The sequence below is a fragment of the Cupressus sempervirens genome, chromosome 7 (assembly GCF_028749045.1).
Source record: "Cupressus sempervirens isolate cs-2001-9-10 chromosome 7, ASM2874904v1, whole genome shotgun sequence".
Taxonomy (NCBI): domain Eukaryota; kingdom Viridiplantae; phylum Streptophyta; class Pinopsida; order Cupressales; family Cupressaceae; genus Cupressus; species Cupressus sempervirens.
Window position 1 is genome coordinate 822,360,909 of NC_143124.1, and position 21,177 is coordinate 822,382,085.

At 40.1% G+C, this 21,177-nt stretch overlaps 1 pseudogene; it reads right to left on the minus strand.

Annotated features, from left to right (window-relative positions):
• The window catches only part of LOC149549932 (dynamin-related protein 5A pseudogene), a 38,221-nt pseudogene extending 18,186 nt beyond the window's left edge, over positions 1 to 20,035 (minus strand).
• Positions 20,036 to 21,177: the final 1,142 nt, after the last annotated feature.

The window sequence follows — 21,177 nt, forward strand, 5'->3', positions numbered from 1 at the left end:
GAACCTGTTGCTATAGATAGAACCAAGTGGTTAGATTATTTGATTCAGGATGGCATGTTGTTCAAAGGTAGTCAATTGTGCATTCCAAGGAGTTCCATGAGGGAAAATCTGATTAAGGAGAAACACAGTGGAGGGATGGCAGGACATTTTGGTCGAGATAAGACCATTTCCATTCTTAGAGAACATTATTTTTGGCCTCAAATTTCATAAGATGTGAAGAAGTTTGTACAGAGTTGCTAGGTTTGTCAAGTTGCCAAGGGGTTTAGTCAAAATACTCACCTATATCAGCCATTGCCTGTTCCATCAAGGCCATGGGAGGACATAAGTATGAATTTTGTTCTTGGATTTCCAAGGACACAAAGGGGTAATGACTTAGTATTCGTGGTGGTGGATAGGTTCTCCAAAATGGCACATTTCATTCCATGCCACAAAACTCATGATGTTGTCCATATTATAGACTTATTTTTCAAAGAGGTGGTAAGACTACATGGTCTTCCAAGGAGTATAGTTTCTGATAGAGATACTAAATTTGTGGGGTATTTCTGGAGGACATTGTGGAAGAAGTTGAGAACAGACTTGAAATTCAGTTCCACGCATCACCCACAGACTGATGGCCAAACAGAAGTGGTAAATAGAAGTCTGGGCAATTTGCTGAGGTGTTTAGTTGGAGATAAGCCCAAGGGATGGGATTTGATTCTACCACAGGCAAAGTTTGCTTATAATAACTCTATAAATAGGAGTACTGGAAAATCACCATTTCAAATTGTATATGGAAATAGCCCAAGGACTGCACCAGAATTGAGGAAGATAGAACAAGGGGAGAGAACAAGTGCTGAAGCTAAGGAATTTGTTGAACACATCAAGCGTCTACATGAGGAGGTTCAAGCACACATTATCAAGATGAATCAAGAGTATAAAGCTAGGGCTGATCAAAGGAGAAGACATAAGGAATTCCAAGTAGGGGATTTAGTCATGGTGCACTTACGAAAAGAAAGATTTCCAGTTGGTACTTACAACAAGCTGAAAATGAAGAAATTTGGCCCCTACAAAGTTTTGAAGAAACATAACTCAGGAAATGCATATGAGGTGGAGCTGCCAGATGGTATTCACATTTCTCCCATTTTCAACATTGCAGATTTAATAGAGTATCATGATGATGGTGCAGATGAGGAGCTGGTTTTAGAGCCATGTCCAATTCCTGCTTCTAAGAAGGAGGAGATAGAAGACATTCTAGATCATCGTGTGGGTAGGAGTACCAGAAATAGGCAGTATGAAGAGTATTGGTCAAATGGAAAGGACGGCTGATCGAGGACTCAACTTGGATTTCAGCAGCTGAGGTTTCCCATTTGGAATTTCCTCTACCATCCATAAAGTGACAGGGTCACTTTTCAATCTACCCTAGGTGTCTGATGCAGGAGCATCCAGAGGTATAAGGGCAATCCTGTGTCACCCAAAAAAAAATGTACTTAGACTTAGTTTCTATTTAATGTCTTTACATTTTTGGATACCCATTTGGCTCAAATAAAGGTTCCAACTCTCATAGTTCAACTATCAGTGCGTTTGAAAATCTTGAAAAAATAGGAGCATGTATTTGGGCCATTAATTTAGTAAACTAGAAGGTGTGAATTGGCCAGATGAATGTAATCATGATTTAGAGAATTTCAAAAAAAGAATCAGGTCAAAAGGCCCCACGGTTTGAAAGTTATTGCAATTTTTTGAGTTTTGGGGACCTCCTAAGAATGCTTCAAAGTCAGGTTTGGGGTATTAAATGACCTCAAAAAGGGTCGAAAAATGGGGGATGATCAAAGCTGGTCCATAGGTCTATAGAGCGCTTCGAGAGCTTTTTGAAAATGTAAACGGTTCGTCAATCGGAGCTACGGTTCAAAAGTTATGCCTCCCGGAAGTTCGGCTACCGTTTCTGGATTCTTCTAGATTTGCACCGAATTCTAATGCAGCTTTCGGAACCTTCTATTTTGTCGGTGGATGCCTACTAGCACCTTCTAGAATGTACTCCTAGTCCTTAACCCTCCGGGATCTATTTAAGGAGATTTCTGGCATTGTAAAAGGCAGTTCGGGTTGGAGTTTGAGAGGAGGTGCTATAAGCAGGAATATTCTCCAGATTTATGCTATTGTAAGCCAGTAGGGCATGTTTTCAAGTTTATTTTCTCTGCACTATTTGTACTAGCTTATTCTCTTAGTTAATATAATTCCCCTTTCCTATTGTGTCCATTTTGTTGTTGGGTTGTGTCCCCATCACCCTTTGACCCATATTACCCATTCGAATATGTCCCTAGGGGTCCTAGGACCCCTAAAGACATATATCGTTGTTTAATGGGTGACCTATGACCCCCTTTGACCCATATGAACCATTCGAATATGTCCCTAGGGTCCTAGGACCCCTAGGGACACATGTCTTTGTTTAATGGGTCAAAGAGGGTCATAGGTCACCCTATGACCCCCTTTGACCCATATTACCCATTCCAATATGTGCCTAGGGGTCCTAGGACCCCTAAGGACATATGTCGTCGTTTAATGGGTCAAAGAGGGTCATAAGTCACCCTATGACCCCCTTTGACCCATATTACCCATTCAAATATGTCCCTAGGGGTCCTAGGACCCCTAGAGACATAAATCGTTGTTTAATGGGTCAAGAGGGTCATAGGTCACCCTATGACCCCCTTTGACCCATATGAAATATTCGAATATGTCCCTAGGGGTCCTAGGACCCCTAGAGACATATGTCGTCATTTAAAGGGTCAAAGAGGGTCATAGGTTACCCTATGACCCCATTTGACCCATATTACCCATTCGAATATGTCCCTAGGGGTCTTAGGACCCCTAGGGACATATGTCGTTGTTTAATGGGTCAAAGAGGGTCATAGGTCACCCTATGACCCCCTTTGACCCATATTACCCATTCGAATATGTCCCTAGGGGTCCTAGGACCCCTAGGGACATATGTCGTCGTTTAATGGCCATTCGAATATGTCCCTAGGGGTCCTAGGACCCCTAGGGACATATGTCATCGTTTAATGGGTCAAAGAGGGTCATAGGTCACCCTATGACCCCCTTTGACCCATATTGCCCATTCGAATATGTCCCTACGGGTCCTAGGACCCCTAGGGACATATGTCGTCGTTTAATGGGTCAAAGGGGGTCACCTATGACCCCCTTTGAATCATATGAATGATTCTAATATGTCCCTAGGGAGGACCCCTAGGGACATATGTCATGGTTTAATGGGTCAAAGGGGGTCATAGGTCACCCTATGACCCCCTTTGAACCATATGAACCATTCGAATATGTCACTAGGGTCCTAAGACCCCTAGGGACATATGTCTTCATTTAATGGGTCAAAGAGCGTCATAGGTCACCCTATGACCCCCTTTGACCCATATTACCGATTTGAATATGTTCCTAGGGGTCTGAGGACCCCTAGAGACATATATCATCGTTTAATGGGTCAAGAGGGTCATAGGTCACCCTATGACCCCCTTTGACCCATATGAACGATTTGAATATGTCCCTAGGGGTCCTAGGACCCCTAGAGACATATGTCGTCATTTAATGGGTCAAAGAGGGTCATAGGTTACCCTATGACCCCATTTGAACCATATTACCCATTCGAATATGTCCCAAGGGGTCCTAGGACCCCTAGGGACATATGTCGTCGTTTAATTGGTCAAAGGGGGTCATAGGTCACCCTACGACCCCCTTTGACTCATATGAATGATTCAAATATGTCCCTAGGGGTCCTAGGACCCCTAGGGACATATGTCGTCGTTTAATGAGTCAAAGGCGGTCATAGGTTACCCTATGACCCCCTTTGACCCATATGAACGATTCGAATATGTCCCTAGGGCCCTAGGACACCTAGGGACATATGTCATCGTTTAATGGGTCAAAGAGGGTCATAGGTCACCCTATGACCCTCTTTGACCCATATTACCCATTCGAATATGTCCCTTGGGGTCCGAGGACCCCTAGGGACATATGTTGTCGTTTAATGGGTCAAAGAGGGTCATAGGTCACCCTATGACCCCCTTTGACCCATATTACCCATTTGAATATGTCCCTAGGGGTCCTAGGACCCCTAGAGACATATATCGTCGTTTAATGGGTCAAGAGGATCATAGGTCACCCTATGACCCCCTTTGACACATATGAACGATTTGAATATGTCCCTAGGGGTCCTAGGACCCCTAGGGACATATGTCGTCATTTAATGGGTCAAAGAGGGTCATAGGTCATTCTATGACCCCCTTTGACCTATATTACCCATTCGAATATGTCCCTAGAGGTCTTAGGACCCCTAGGGACATATGTCGTCGTTTAATGGGTCAAAGGGGGTCACCTATGACCCCCTCTGACTCATATGAACGATTCGAATATGTCCCTAGGGGTCCTAGGACCCCTGAGGACATATGTCATCATTTAATGGGTCAAAGAGGGTCGTAGGGTGACCTATGACCACCTTTGACCCATATGAACCATTCGAATATGTTGCTAGGGTCCTAGGACCCCTAGGGACATATGTTTTCATTTAATAGGTCAAAGAGGGTCATAGGTCACCCTATGACCTCCTTTGACCCATATTACCCATTCGAATATGTCCCTAGCGGTCCGAGGACCCCTAGAGTCATATATCATCGTTTAATGGGTCAAGAGGGTCATAGGTCACCCTATGACCCCCTTTGACCCATATGAACGATTCGAATATGTCCCTAGGGGTCCTAGGACTCCTAGAGACATATGTCATCATTTAATGGGTCAAAGAGGGTCATAGGTTACCCTATCACCCCATTTGACCCATATAACCCATTCGAATATGTCCCTAGGGGTCCTAGGACCCCTAGGGACATATGTCATCGTTTAATGGGTCAAAGGGGATCATAGGTCACCCTACGACCCCATTTGACTCATATGAACGATTTGAATATGTCCCTAGGGGTCCTAGGACCCTTAGAGACATATGTCATCGTTTAATGAGTCAAAGGGGGTCATAGGTCACCCTACGACCCCCTTTGACCCATATGAACGATTCAAATATGTCCCTCGGGGTCCTAGGACCCCTAGGGACATATGTCGTCGTTTAATGATTCAAAGGGGGTCATAGGTTACCCTATGACCCCCTTTGACCCATATAAACGATTCGAATATGTCCCTAGGGGTCCTAAGACCGCTAGGGACATATGTCATCATTTAATGGGTCAAAGGGGGTCACGTATGACCCCTTTTGACTCATATGAAGGAATCGAATATGTCCCTAGCGGTCCTAGGACCCCTAGGGACATATGTCATCGTTTAATGGGTCAAAATGGGTCATAGGTCACCATATGACCCCCTTTGACCCATATGAACCATTTGAATATGTCCCTAGGGGTCCTAGGACCCCTAAGGACATATGTCTTCGTTTAATGGGTCAAAGAGGGTCATAGGTCATCCTATGACCCCCTTTGACCCATATTACCCATTCGAATATGTCCCTAGGGGTCCAAGGACCCCTAAAGACATATATCATCGTTTAATGGGTCAAGAGGTTCATAGGTCACCCTATGACCCCCTTTGACCGATATGAACTAAAGACATATATCATCGTTTAATGGGTCAAGAGGTTCATAGGTCACCCTATGACCCCCTTTGACCGATATGAATGATTCGAATATGTCCCTAGGGGTCCTAGGACCCCTAGAGACATATGTCGTCATTTAATGGGTCAAAGAGGGTCATAGGTTACCCTATGATCCCATTTGACCCATATTACCCATTCAAATATGTCCCTAGGGGTCCTAGGACCCCTAGGGACATATGTCGTCGTTTAATGGTTCAGAGGGGGTCATAGGTCACTCTATGACCCCATTTGACTCATATGAACGATTCGAATATGTCCCTAGGGGTCCTAGGACCCCTAGGGACATTTGTCGTCGTTTAATGAGTCAAAGGGGGTCATAGGTCACCCTATGACCCCCTTTGACCCATATGAACGATTCAAATATGTCCCTAGGGGTTCTAGGACCCCTAGGGACATATGTCGTCGTTTAATGAGTCAAAGGGGGTCATAGGTTACCCTATGACCCCCTTTGACCCATATGAATGATTCGAATATGTCCCTAGGGGTCCTAGGACCCCTAGAGACATATGTCATTGTTTAATGGGTCAAAGAGGGTCATAGGTTACCCTATGACCCTATTTGAGCCATATTACCCATTCGAATATGTCCCTAGGGGTCCTAGGACCCCTAAGGACATATGTCGTTGTTTAATGGGTCAAAGGGGTTCATAGGTCACCCTATGACCCCCTTTGACCCATATGAACCATTCAAATATGTCCCTAGGGTCCTAAGACCCCTAGGGACATATGTCTTCGTTTAATGGGTCAAAGAGAGTCATAGGTCACCCTATGACCCCCTTTGACCCATATTACCCATTCGAATATGTCCCTAGGGGTCCTATGACCCCTAGGGACATATGTCATCGTTTAATGAGTCAAAAAGGGTCGTAGGTCACCCTATGACCCACTTTGACCCATATTACCCATTCGAATATGTCCCTAGGGGTCCTAGGACTCCTAGAGACATATATCATCGTTTAATGGGTCAAGAGGGTCATAGGTCACCCTATGACCCCCTTTGACCCATATGAACGATTCGAATATGTCCCTAGGGGTCCTAGGACCCCTGGAGACATATGTTGTCATTTAATGGGTCAAAGAGGGTCATAGGTTACCCTATGACCCCATTTGACCCATATTACCCATTCGAATATGTCCCTAGGGGTCCTAGGACTCCTAGGGACATATATCATCGTTTAATGGGTCAAAAGGGGTCATAGGCCACCCTACGACCCCCTTTGATTCATATGAATGATTCAAATATGTCCCTAGTGGTCCTAGGACACCAAGGGACATATGTTGTCATTTAATGAGTCAAAGGGGGTCATAGGTCACCCTATGACCCCCTTTGACCCATATGAACGATTCGAATATGTCCCTAGGGGTCCTAGGACCCCTAGGGACATATGTCGTCGTTTAATGGGTCAAAGAGGGTCATAGGTCCCCCTACGACCCCCTTTGACCCATATTACCCATTCGAATATGTCCCTAGAGGTCTTAGGACCCCTAGGGACATATGTTGTCATTTAATGGGTCAAAGGGGGTCATAGGTCAACCTATGACCCCCTTTGACCCATATGAATGATTCGACTATGTCCTTGGGGGTCCTAGGACCCCTAGGGACATATGTCCTCATTTAATGGGTCAAAGGGGGTTATAGGTCACCCTATGACCCCCTTTGACCCATATGAATGATTCAACTATGCCCCTAGGGGTTCTAGGACCCCTAGGGACATATGTCATCGTTTAATGGGTCAAAGAGGGTCATAAGTCATCCTATGACCCCCTTTGACCCATAATACCCATTCGAATATGTCCCTAGGGGTCCTAGGACCCCTAGAGACATATGTCATCGTTTAATGGGTCAAAGGGGGTCATAGGTCACCCTATGACCCCCTTTGACTTATATGAACGATTCGGCTATGTCCCTGAGGGTCATAGGGACATATGTCGTCATTTAATGGGTCAAAGGGACCCCCTTTGACCCATTAAAGGATGACATATGTCCCTAGGGTTCCTAGGACCCCTAGAGACATATATCGTCGTTTAATAGGTCAAAGAGGGTTATAGGTCACCCTATGACCCCCTTTGACTCTTATATATTAATAATATACATATTAATAATAGACATATATATTAATAATATACATATCAATATAATAATATATATATATATATATATGTATGTATATATATATATATGTATGTATGTATATATATATATATATGTATGTATATATATATATATGTATGTATATATATATATATATATATATGTATGTATATATATATATATATGTATGTATGTATATATGTATGTATATATATATATGTATGTATATATATATATATATATATATATATATATATATATATATATATATATACATACATATTACATTATTATATTTAATGAAAATATTATGTTATTATATAAATATATTAATAACATACATATTAATATAATAATATATAATACGTATTTTATATATATATATATAAATTACGTTATTATATTTAGTAAAAATAATAATAATATATATTATATTTATAGATTGTAATAAGATTAACATAAAATATTATTATATATTACTAGATTATATCTTGTATGTTTACAGTATGTTATTATATATATATATAATATATTAAAATATGCCTTTACATATTAATATAAGTGAAATAATTTAAAAATAAAAAATTAGAACGTTTAAATCAAATTTCCCTCCAAAATTTGAAAATTTTTGGAATTTGACTACCGAGCCATATCAGATATCCGATATCAAATCGGATATCCGATTTGAAATCGGATATCCGATTTTGAATCGGATATCCGATCAAGCTTGATATTTACCAAGCCTGCCCGATCAACCCCAAAGGCGTGTTTATAGATAGTTTTAGTGATACTCAGACTTCAGGTAGCCGTTTGACAATGTTATTTTGATCGAAATTGAATGAAACGAAATGGGTTTTCTAATATCGCTCTCTAGATTCCATCAATATAATTTTTGTCAAATTCTGAGTTCGATAAGTATTTATTAGTTAATTATCAATGAAGATTATTGTAAAGTGCTGATTGACATACTGAAGGAAAAATAGCTATAACTTTCAAACGGTATAACATTTTTTAAATCTAAAAGTTGTGTTACATTCTATACTTTGCCTAGTATAAGAAAAAAAAAAGAAAAGAAAAATTTGATCAAATTTTCTATTAGTTAGGGTGGTCAGACACAGGACTTTTTTTAATCCGAAAAAGTTTTGGTAGAAAATTCATATTTAATTACTTATTTGGAATAAAAATATCAAAAAATATGCATCACATCCGGGCATGAGTCTAGTTTTCATATCTATAATTATATTAAAAAAATATTATGATTTGATTTTGATTAAGGTGGTCAGACATACACCTACTTTTTATTTTCGCCCTGAAATTTTCTTAGTACTGCATTAAAATTCAAACTTTTGACCAATCAATTATTTTATTCTCCTAATAAGGCCTAGTAGTTTAGAAACTACATTCAATTTTCCACAAATTATTTTCTTACAACATTTTGATATAAAGTCCATAACCACTTCAAAATTATGTGTCAAGTTGACATAACCCTGATTTGCTGATTTTTCACTGCCACTTAAGGCCATAGTTTGGTACACCATGATCTTGCACATACCCTTATGTTGGTCACACATATTTCAAAGAGTAGGTTAGTAGTGTTGTTTATGGATGGACTCTCAAAACCCTTGCGAGGTTGGGCCAAGGGGCATGACCTAGCTACGTTGTAGGAGGCCACTAAAAAGGCTTCTAACTTAGCACCTTCTTCATTTAGGAGCAAATTTTATCACAAGGATTCTTATATGAAAAAGGACAAGGAGAAGGACCAAAAACCTTTTCACAAGGATGCTTAGCCCAAAAGAGATAAGTTGGATAATGACATCTTGAATGATTTAAGAAAGAAGAAGTCATATTTTCATTGCAGAGAGTCTTGGAATTTATCTCATAAGTGTCCTCTCAAGGCTAAGAAAAATAGTGTATTTCTTAGCAGAAGAGTCATAGTCAGAGAGGGAGGATAGAATTATAGATGAGAGAGAAATTCTTGAGGATGAGAAGTCATTAACACAATTAATGGGGGATCAGAAGGCAATTACATTTAAGGTTAGAGGTACTATCCAAGGGCAGAAAGTAAACTCACTCATTGACACTAGGGCTACACATAATTTTATAGATGTGCAATTGGTAGCCAAGAGAGCTCTACAGACTAAGGAGCATGCCAGATTTAGAGTTATGGTAGCTAATGGTGACAAACTATTATGCACTCAAAAGATATTTAATCTCTGCATCAGGTTTGGAGATGGCTATGATTTGGAAGATGAGTTCTATGTGGTAGATATGGGAGACTATGATGTCATCCTCGAGATGGTATGGATTGCCTTGCTAGTAGAGTTCACTCTTAACCTAGAAAAATTGGAGATGAAGTTTCAGCATGAGGGAAGAACTATTGTACTTAGAGGACTTTCAGATGGCAGTTGTAGAGTAGTTTCCCTAAGGAGAATGCAAAGAGTTTTTCAGCATAATAACATAGAGTGGGCAGCAGGATGTTTCACTATGCCAACTTCACAAGAGCCATAGGTAAAGAGTCATCCACTAGATATCCAAGAGATACTTGATAGGCACACTAAGATATTTGGCAAGATTCTACATGGGGTTCCTCTTGATAGGGGGATAGAGCATGTTATTGAGCTCAAGGAGAGAACCAAACCAGTCATGATTACTCCCTATTGTCATCCTAAGACACATAAGGATGAGATAGAGAAGGAAATTAAGGAGTTTTTGGAAATAGGACATATTAGGCCTAGTAAGAGCCCCTTTTCTTCAACAGTAGTGTTGGTAAAGAAGAAGGATGGGATGATGTGCATGTGCATTGATTACAAGGCATTAAACAAGAAGACTATTAAGAATAGATATCCCATCCCACGAATAGATGAGTTGATTGATAAGTTACATGGTGCAAGATTTTTTACAAAGATTGATCTATGGTCAGGGAATCATTAGATTAGGATGAGGAAGGAGCTAACCAATGGTTGGGCTATGCCCTTGCTACATTCTAGAGTTGCATGAATTAGGTATTCAGGTAGTAGTTTAGGAAATTTGTCTTGCTTTTCTTTAATGAAATTTTAGTCTTTAGTAAGACTTGGGAGGAGCATTTACAACATCTTGAGATGGTGTTGTCCACTTTGGAGAAAGAGTCACTATATGCCAAGGAATCTAAGTGCGAGTTTGGGATGAATGAGCTACTATTCCTTGGGCATATCATCATCGCAGATGGAGTTCAGGTAGATTCTAAAAAGATTAGGGCTATTGTTGATTGGCCTACTCCTACAAATCTTACACAGCTTAAGGGATTCCTTGGTCTCTATGAATTTTATAGGATATTTGTTAAAAGATATGCAAAGATCAATGCACCCTTGATAGACCTTACCAGGAAAGGGACCTTCTCATGGACAGAGGAAGCTCAAAGAACTTTGATGATTTCAAGAAGGTAATGTCATCATGTCTAGTACTAGCTTTACCAGATTTTACAAAGCCATTTGAGCTTCATTGTGATGCATTAGGAGATGGGATCAGGGTGGTCTTGATGATGGAGAAGCATCCCATTATTTTTGAGAGCAGGAAGCTTCGTGGAGTTGAGAGGAGCTATTCCATCTATGATCAAGAGATGCTAGCAATTATGCATGCGTTGGCTAAGTTTTGGCCCTACCTAGTTGGGGGAAAGTTTGTTATCAAAACTGATCACAACAGTATCAAATACTTCATGAGCTAATGTAATTTGAATGATAGTCAACAAAAGTTGATTATGAAGTTACAGGCCTATAACCTTGACATTGAGTTTGTCAAAGGTAAGAAGAATGTGATGGTAGATGCTTTATCTAGGAGACCTCATATTTGTGCTCTAGCTAAGATTACAAAAGATTGGAGAAATAAGATCATAGAAGAGTATGCGAGGGACACTTGGGCTTCTGGAGTAATTGCAGGCACCATACATGATGATCATTACATGGTGATGGATGGATTGATTAAGTTCTAGGGTAGGATATATTTGATTCCTTCATCATAGTTTAGAGAAGTAATACTAAAGACATTTCATGGTGCACCTATAGTTGGAAATCCAAGGGTCTTTAAGACCTATAGGTAGATCTATGAGCTATTCACATTGAAAGGGCTCAAGAATGATGTTTAGAAGCATGTCAAGGAGTGTGTAGTTTGTCAGCAGAATAAGGGAGAAGACACATATCCTACATGGTTGTTACAACCTTTTCCCATTCTAGATAGGAAATGGGAAAGTATTTTAAGTTACCATGAGTACAAGGGAAAGATTACATCTATGTGATAGTTGACCAAATGACAAATTTTACTCACTTCTTTGCTATTCCATCCACTTATACAGCAACACAAGTGGCTGATGTTTTCTCCAGAGAGATATTTAGGTTACATGGGCTACCTAGTTTCATTGTCAGTGATCGTGATAGTAAATTCATGATTACTTTTTGGCAAGAACTATTTAGGTTGTGTGGTACAAATCTTACACCTAGCACTAGTTATCATTCACAGACAGATGGGTAGACAAATATTGTGAATAAATGGGTGGAAGGATATTTGAAGAACTATGTGACTGCACAACAGAGGGCTTGGGTCAAATGGCTACTTATGGGAGAGTACTGTTATAACACCACTTATCATATGTCCATCAAGATGAATCCATTCATGGCACTATACAGTTATGAAGCACATCATTTCATGGATCTAGTTTGGGAGATAGTAGAGTGTCAAAAGCAAAACACTTCTTGCAGGATAGTCAGGATATTTTGAGGGTACTCAAGGAGAATATACAACAAGCCCAAAATGAACAAAAATTGTATGTTGGCCAGCACTAGATAGAGCACAATTTTGAGGTCAGGGATATGGTTTACTTGAGGCTACAACCATACAAACAGTCATCACTCAAGAAAAATAGAGTAGAGAAGTTGAAGCCTAGGTTTTATGGCCCCTACAGAGTGTTTCAAAAGGTGGGTGAGGTTGCTTATGAGATTGAGCTTCTAGAGGGTAGTCAGATAAATAATGTGTTTCATGTGTCAAGGCTTAAGAAAGCCATTGGACAGAGAGTTGTGCCTTCAGTAGAATTATCATCATTAGATGAAGAGGGAAAGCTTGTATTAATTGCTGAGGCTATTCTAGATACGAGGGAAAGGACTCAGTGAAGCAAGTTGATTAAAGAATATTTAGTCAAATGGAGATATTTGCTAGAGGAAGATGCTACTTGGGAGAGTGAATAGGTGCTACAACAAATAGGACTAAGATTGGTTGAGGACAAGCAATTTCAAGGAGGGTGGACTGCAATGGCCCCATCTTTTAGCCGTCATGTTCTCCAAAGTCTAAGTGGAGCATAAGAGGAAATTAAATTAATTTATTATAAATTCATTAAATAAATTAAAATTAAAAATTAAAAGGTGACTTTATATTTAATTAATTTTATTAATTATTGTACTATAAGGAAGAAGCTTCTAGAGTGTGTATTAATTATTGGAAAGGCAAAGGCCTCTAGTAATTTAATTTTCTAGAAGCACAATTAATTATTGTATTGCAAAGGAGGAGTTTCTAGAGAGTGCATTAATTATTGGAAAGGGAAAGCTTCTAGCACTTGCAATTAATTAATGCTTTAGTTCCTTCTAGAAGGGTGAAGGAAAATGATAAATAGGGGTGAAAGTCTCATTGTTGAGCATGGCGATTATTTGTGAATGACATTTGATAAGAGCTTGGATGTGTGAATCACATATCTTTCTTGGCAATAAAGGATGTGCATCCTCTCTTGTAACATTCTAGATGTCATTCCCTTGGGATTTGGCCTTTGGAATACATTGCTTTGTACTTGATTTCATCATTTTGAGAATTAATATAATTTCAGCATTGGTTAAATCTTTAGTTTGCATAAAAAAATCTATTTTGGCAGTTGGTTCAGTTTTTGGGCATTCTAGGGTGCCCATTACAGTGGTATCAGAGCCCATTATAGTGGTATTAGAGCTTGCTTGCAAAGTGTTTCACAAAGTTATAACCAATAGGTGCCCAGTACAATGCAATACAATATTAAATATTTGGAGGATTATAGAGGACTTCAATACTACCTTTACTAATAGCCTCATCATCACTATCGGTCCCTTAGCCTTCCCTTTGAAGGTAATTATAAACTAGTCTTCACATGATTTTATATTAATATCATCTTATTTTAATATTTTAATATTTGAGTAGTTTTCAAAGATATACATCATTCAGATTGGGATTCCATATTTATAATAGAAAAAGATGAAAAGAAAAATATAATAAACAAAGAAAATCAATATAGAAGAAATGAACTTTTTATAATCTTTAACTGTAGATTGTGATTAAGTAGGAAACATGCACATACATGGTTTATCTCAATTTCTATAGCTATATTTTAAAAGTACTATAAAAAACTGGTATTTTTCGTTACAAAAATAACTAGCTGCTGCTTGTTTGCGTATGTGCAACAATAAGTCGATAGGAGTGATTTATTGTGTAAGTGCAAAAATTACTTAATAAATGATAATTAAAACTCTAAAAAATATTTCCTACAATTTTTATAAGATGATAGTAGTTTTGAAAGGGTAGACTCTTCAATCTTTGGAAGTTTTATTTGGTGATGGAGAGTATATTATAATGTACATGATATAAACACAATGAACACACCCATATACCTACAATTATGAAGCAATATACTCTTGTATCGATATACAAAAAAATTAAAGTATAGGTAACACCCTACAGTTATAGAATACCATAGGACAAATAAAATATATTCCTCTAGACAAAGGAAGATCAAAGCTATTATTGACAATTAGGGACACCCAAACATGAAATGGATCAACTCCCAATGTAGATCATACATTAATTAAACATGTAGATTATGAAGATGGCATAATAAATCTATTACAAAACAACAACATTGATTATTAGAATATAATATTTTTTATTATTGTACGTAGAATTAAACCAATCATAAGGATATATCTTGATAACTTATAAATGCATTCAAATTTCTAAATAAACATATGGATAAATGTACATCAATCAATTCCATTCCACAACCAAAATGTAAATAGAAAAATCTCATATTCCTCACGATTATAAAGGGAAACAAATGATCAATAATTAAATAAAAACACAAACCTCCAAAATTTTACAATATAATCTAACTAACTAGTGAAAAAACAACCTATTAAACTAATCAATTGTCGTTCCCGACTCATTTGCTAGGGTTTCTTGCTTTATGCGAACTTCCAATTTTTTTGTGTATGACTCTTTGTCTAAGCTTTCCTCCACTAGGCACCACTTCTCAAACCACAATTACTGTGGGAGCTTTTAGGTTGGTTTATAATGGCTCTGGCAAGCGGTGACCTAGTTGTTTTTGGTTCTCTCACTAATGCTTTGGAATGCCATGGCGCCGCCTCTAAACAAACGCCCGCGCAAGTTTGGCCTGAAGGTCTTTCATGAGGTAATCCTAATATTATCCTTCTTTTAAAAGAATTTGATGTTGCTTGTGACTGGTTAGAACACCATACCTTGATAGGTTATTTTGTTGGTAGGACTCCTCCTGAAGCTATGCTCCAAGACTGGGTTAACAAATGCTAGACTTCTCATGGAGTCCACCTTGATGCTGTGCAAAACCTTACCAAAGGTTTTTTTTTATTTTGCTTCACTAACCCATCATGTTTCCAAGTCTTCCCTTGCCATGTTGGCCTTTCATTGAGTCCATTACCAAAACCCTTGGCAAAGTTGTCACCAAGGAGCCTGAGAAATTTTTTAATGGTCACCCACAACGACGCATTGAAGTTGAAGTTGATCTTTCCAAGGATCTCAAGGATTTTGTGGAAATCCAGATTGGAGACCAAAACTTCTCCCAGAAGGTGATTTACTTGAATTTACCCAACACTTGTTATAGGTGCTAGTTTGCGGAACACAAGATCAAGGATTTCCCTCTAGCTACACCTAGAGTCAAGCCCATGCCTAAATAAGCACCTGCCAAATAGGCCGAAGGAAAGAAGGAAGAGTGGGTTACTGTTGGGCACAAGGGCAAGGGTCCCTTGATTCCCTTGTCCCCCAAGCCGTCTTACGCAGCGATCACCGTGGTTCCTCCTATTCCTATAGGAGCATCTGCACTGACTAGCATGGGGCCACAGGTGGCTCCCATAGTGCCTATTCTAGGGGTTTTGTAGGTTCCAAACCCTGCTAGTATGTAGGGGATTAAGGTGGCTGCTAGGGTTTCTATCTTGGCTGGGGTTCATGTTCCTATTGCAGTTTCTTCCATCGTGCCATCAGTGACAAGGCGTTCTCACAATCCTCTTGGACATGCAAAGAAACCAGAGGTGAAACAACAGGCTATTAGGTCAGACGATTTCTCATCTAACTTCCACCAGGTTTCTACCTTCTTTCAGAATAGTTACTCCTCTCTTGAGGAAGAGGATGATATGGAAGAGTTCTCATGAACTTCCTCTCCTCGAATGTTCCAGGTCTTTCTGACCTCTCCAGAAAATTCTATGTCTGGGACACCCGTCATAGACTTGGTAATTTAGATTTTCTCTGCCTACAAGAAGTTAAGATTTTTGGTTTCATGCTTTCTGCTACATGCTGCATGATTTGGTAGGATGGCATTTTGTTTTCATCTCAGCATGAACCTAGCTGAGGTGGTGTAGTTACTCTCCTGTCACCTCGCCTTCATTCTACTATTATTTTGTAGGGTTCTGACCCCACGCATAAAATTATCTAGCTTTTTCTTTCCATTCACAATCATTCTTTTGAAGTCATTAATGTTTATGCCTCCAATGATGTTGTGGAAAGGTCCTAGATGTGGGTTTGGCTAGCTGACAACTTGCCTCCCGCTACTTGGGTCATGTGTGGGGACTTCAATATGGTTGAAGTTCCATCTGACAAAGATGGCATTCTATCCCTTCAGTGGACAACTCGGGAAAGAGAAGCCTGGTCCTACATGTGAAATAAATTGGGCCAAGGTAGTGAGCTCTAGCACACTTGGTCCAACTTTCGAGCTGGCTCTGGCCACATTTTAAACTGCCTTTCAATCCTTTTTCTCTTTTTCTAAAGATCGAGATCTTCCTATCATTCCCCTGATAGATGTGACGTTATCCGACCACTATCCCAACTATTTTGTCATTTCTTGGCAAACAGCTATCCCCAAGGTGGCCAAGTCTCAGTTCTTCCTCAACACGTCTATGCTACTACATGCTTCCACCATCTTGCACATCCAACATGTCTAGAATTTGGAGCCACATCTGCCATCCCAGCGGGGATGGATTCAATGGTGGAATGATGCCATTACCAGAACTACATAGTTTTTGCGCATCTATGGCTGCCACCTGGCAATTTTCAGGAAATGCTCTTATGAAGCAAACACCCTCACCCTCAAAAAAGCCTTTGAGGTTCTCACCTTCAACCCCTTTGATGTGGATTTGCAAATTAATCTTGCCAAGCTTCGCCATGACAAGCAAATTGCTAACAACTATGCTACCCGTGGAGCTCAAATCAAGGCCTGTCTACACTAGTTGGAGGTTGGTAATAAAGCCTCCAAGGAGTTCTTTCAAGCTCTCTGGGCCCATCATACCAATGTTGGGATTAAAAAGATCGAACAGGGAACAACTATTCTATCTAGTCTCCCTGACATCCTACAAGCCTTCGTTCATCATTATGAGAACATTTTTGCTTCATAGGAAAATTCGGTTGCTCAGGAGGAGGCTCTCAAAAAGTGTATCTCTATTACTCCAAACTACCTTGCGGTTGAGCAACGTGCTTTTTGTGAGCAACTTCTTTCCCCCAGAGACCTTAAAAAGGCAATTGGCTGCATGGCAGATGACAAGTCTCGTAGATGTGACGGCTTTCCCTGTGAATGCTACAAACACCTCTGGGAACAAATAGGTCTTGACTTGCACAAAGTCTATCTTGAAGCATACCATACTAAAAGCTTAGGAGTAATACTAAATAAAGGGAATATCAAATTCATACCTAAAGCTGGTGATTTTGAGGACATATGCAATTGGAGGCCCATTACCCTTTTGAATGTGTCTTATAAGATCATTGCCAAGGTGCTCTCTCTCAAAATCAAGCACATGTTGCCTTCAATTGTGCGGCCTGAGCAAAATGGCTTCATCAAGTCTATATATATTCTAGACAACATCATTGTCGTCTGGGAGGGTATGGAATGGGTTCGCAAGTCCAAGTAGCAGGCTATCTTTTTGAAGATTGATTTTGCTAAAGCCTATGATCACATTGAATGACCCTTCATCTTGGCTATGCTTTAGGCTCTAGGTTTTGGCCCCAATTTTCTCCAGTCTATGGAGATGCTCTTTGGTGATGCTAACACTTGCATTACCATCAATAATTTACAATATGAAGCTTTTGGACTTTTTCATTCAATTAGGAAAGGTTGCCTTCTAGCTCTAGTGATTTATGTCCTTTCTGCTAAAGGTTTTGGCTATTTGTTAGCTCATTCTATGTCTTATGGACTAGTTCGTGGCATTTCCTTGCCTAATTCTTCCTCCCAGTTAGTCAATGGCCATTTTGTTGATGATTCCTTTCTTATGCTTCTTGAGGATGAAGAAAATATAAAAAATGATTTAAATTATCTGGGCACCTTTTTTCAAGGCTCTAGCTCTGCCATCCAATGGCATAAAACTCTCTGTTACCGTCAGTCTTTTTCTCCAACTCCACCTTGGCTCAGCCAGTTCCAGTGGAAATGGGTTACTCACAGTGAAATCTTCCACTTTCTTGGCATTCCATTTGACTTCTAGGCCTCTCCTATGGAGCTTTGGAATGTTGTGCTTGCTAAGATTAGCAAAAAAGCTCGACTATTGGATCACCAAGCTACTTTCTCGTACTGGTAAATTCTAGATTTGTTCTAAGATTCTAGCCACCACCCATGTCTACTATTCTTCCTATTGGGTGCCAACCAAAGCTTCCTATCTTAAGTTGGAATGTTTGCTCAGAGATTTTCTTTGGGCTTCTGGTTTTGACCATTATGGTTTTCACAGAGTTGCTTGGGATTTTTATTGTCTCCTAAGGGATTCTAGTGGTCTTGGCCTACTTTCCACTCGAAAACAAGGTCTTTCTCTCTGTGCCAAATGGATTATTCAAGCTATCTTTGGGGATGAAGCCTGGAAGATTCTAGTAAGGCACTGCATTTCTTCCGGCTTCCCTATTAACAGGCCTGTGTGGAAGGGGATTGGTTTTCAAACCCTTCTCATCATGCGTGAACTAGTGGCCATTCAGGGCTCATTTATTATTAAGAGTATCTAGAAAGCCTAGGAAGCTCTTAAGCTGTGGCTTCATTGGGCTGGAGATGAGTTTCGCAATGGGCTTTCCTTGAATCAACATAACATTTGGTGGTCTCCTCTATTTGCTATGCAGGGTACTCTCACCAAGATTCAAAGTGCCAGTGCTTTGAGGTTTTTCAAACGTGGCATCTACACTCCTAAGGATCTCTTTTCAAAAGTCACCATGAGTTTCAGGTCATGGGAAGATATGCAAGTTCAGTACCACCTTGCCAGTATGGATCAACAGACTTTTGACCTTCTACTGTCATCCCTGTGCACCTTGTTCATAAGGTGGGGATTCAATCTGGTTGGCCTTGGTGGCATGATTGGAAGTGGTGTCCTGCCACTCCATTTGCCAATTATAACCCCAATATCGGGAACCAATGGCTCTCACCTCATCTTTCGATGGTTGACACGCTTAACCAGCGGTGGCATTTGCAATCTTCGTTCTCTCAATGGAGAAAATATTTTGATGCCATTTGGAGTGCTATTACCGAACCCAAGATTGTCCACTTTGCTTGGTGCCTTGCCTTCCAAGGTCTTCCCCTGGGGCCTTGGCTCAAGCACATTGGGGTTCCTAATCCCAGATGCCCCTTCTGTGGTCAACCTAAGTCCTTTTTGCATATTTTTTTGGTTTTGTAAGTGTGCTCAAAATTATTGGCACTAGATTCATGATTTTTTTTAGCCTTTCAGGCTCGAACCATTTTCATGGCACATGATCTTGTTGGGTGATTCCCCCAGAATTCCTCAAAAATTCACTTAGATTTGGCATACCTTTAGGATGGAAATTTTGTTTCCTCTATGGAAAGATAGGAATGATGTTCTGTTCACTCACAACTTTTTGGATGTTAACATTGCTATGTACACTAAAGCATGCATTTGTAGCAATGTGATTATGCAGATCCAGGTGCAAGCTAATAAACTTTCCCTAGAAGTTGCTCACTTATAGGAATTGTTAAATCATTGGGGCAATGCTCCTTGTACCATTGTCAAAGTTCCTCGAGATGTCTCCGCTGATGCCTTTATGCTTCATGGCCGCCATTATTGCCGCCACTCCTAAGGCCGCCACTCACACATGTTGCGCTTCCAAGCTTCCTGCCACCGCTCTCCCAGTGGTGGCGATGGCGGATGGAGGCGCCGCTCTGCTTCCCCACCTTGCGATGGTTTTGGCTGGTCCCCAGCTCCACCTCCTGGGCCTTGGCGAGCACATTCTGGAAAATTTCCTCGCCTGGCTTTGGCGATTTCTCCTCTACAGCCAAAGGTTATGGAAGCGGAGGCTACCCCTGATCTTGCTGTTGCTAATGATGGCTAGACTATTCCCAGTCCGCCCCACAATCCCACTAATATGTGGGGATTTCCTGATAGAGATGATCCTCCTCCTTCGGCTGGCACTGCCTTGGCAGCCTGAGGTGGTTTATTCTATTTTTTAATTTATGAATAGTTGTTGTTTCCAGCTGAGGTCGTGTTGTTAAGTCTGGCTTCTTCCGTGTGAACTCTCTCACAGGATGATCTGGCCCCTTTTTTGTGAATTGTATTCTTAATATATTTTATTAATAAAAAAGACTATTCATCAAAAAAACCTATTAAACTTATTAAACTATCCTTATCCACCAATATAATTTACCAGACATATAAAAGATGAATGCATTAAAGAATACACAAAGAAACCGTCATTTAGCCAACAAAGTAGTGCTAATGTGGGGAACCATCAAAACATCCCAAAATTTGAAAAAATTACCTGCCCAAAAATTTCACTCTCAATGTAAATGAGACACACAGAACACTAACCATCAAGTATAATAGAGTCCTTCTCAGCCACACGAACCACTATCGAAGAATCCTCTTGTGTCAATGACCTGGAGCTAGGAGCCAAACGAGAACCCAACCACACCCCAACAAACAAGTCGGAACTGCGAGAAGACACCAATGGAGGAAGAATATGATCACGTTCAGAGAGTTCTGCATGCAGGCATGGCTATCATTCACGGAAGAAGCTGAGGAATACATTGAATCTCTATAAAAACTTTGCCCAAGGGAGCCGAGAATTGGACAGAGAAGGTTATTTCCAAAGAAAATAAATACTAATCAATCTTGATCATGACAATAAATTTTAAACCTTGTAGCTACCACACATAAGTGAACACCCGACACTTCCCTTAAAATATACCATCTTTTCACAACCCC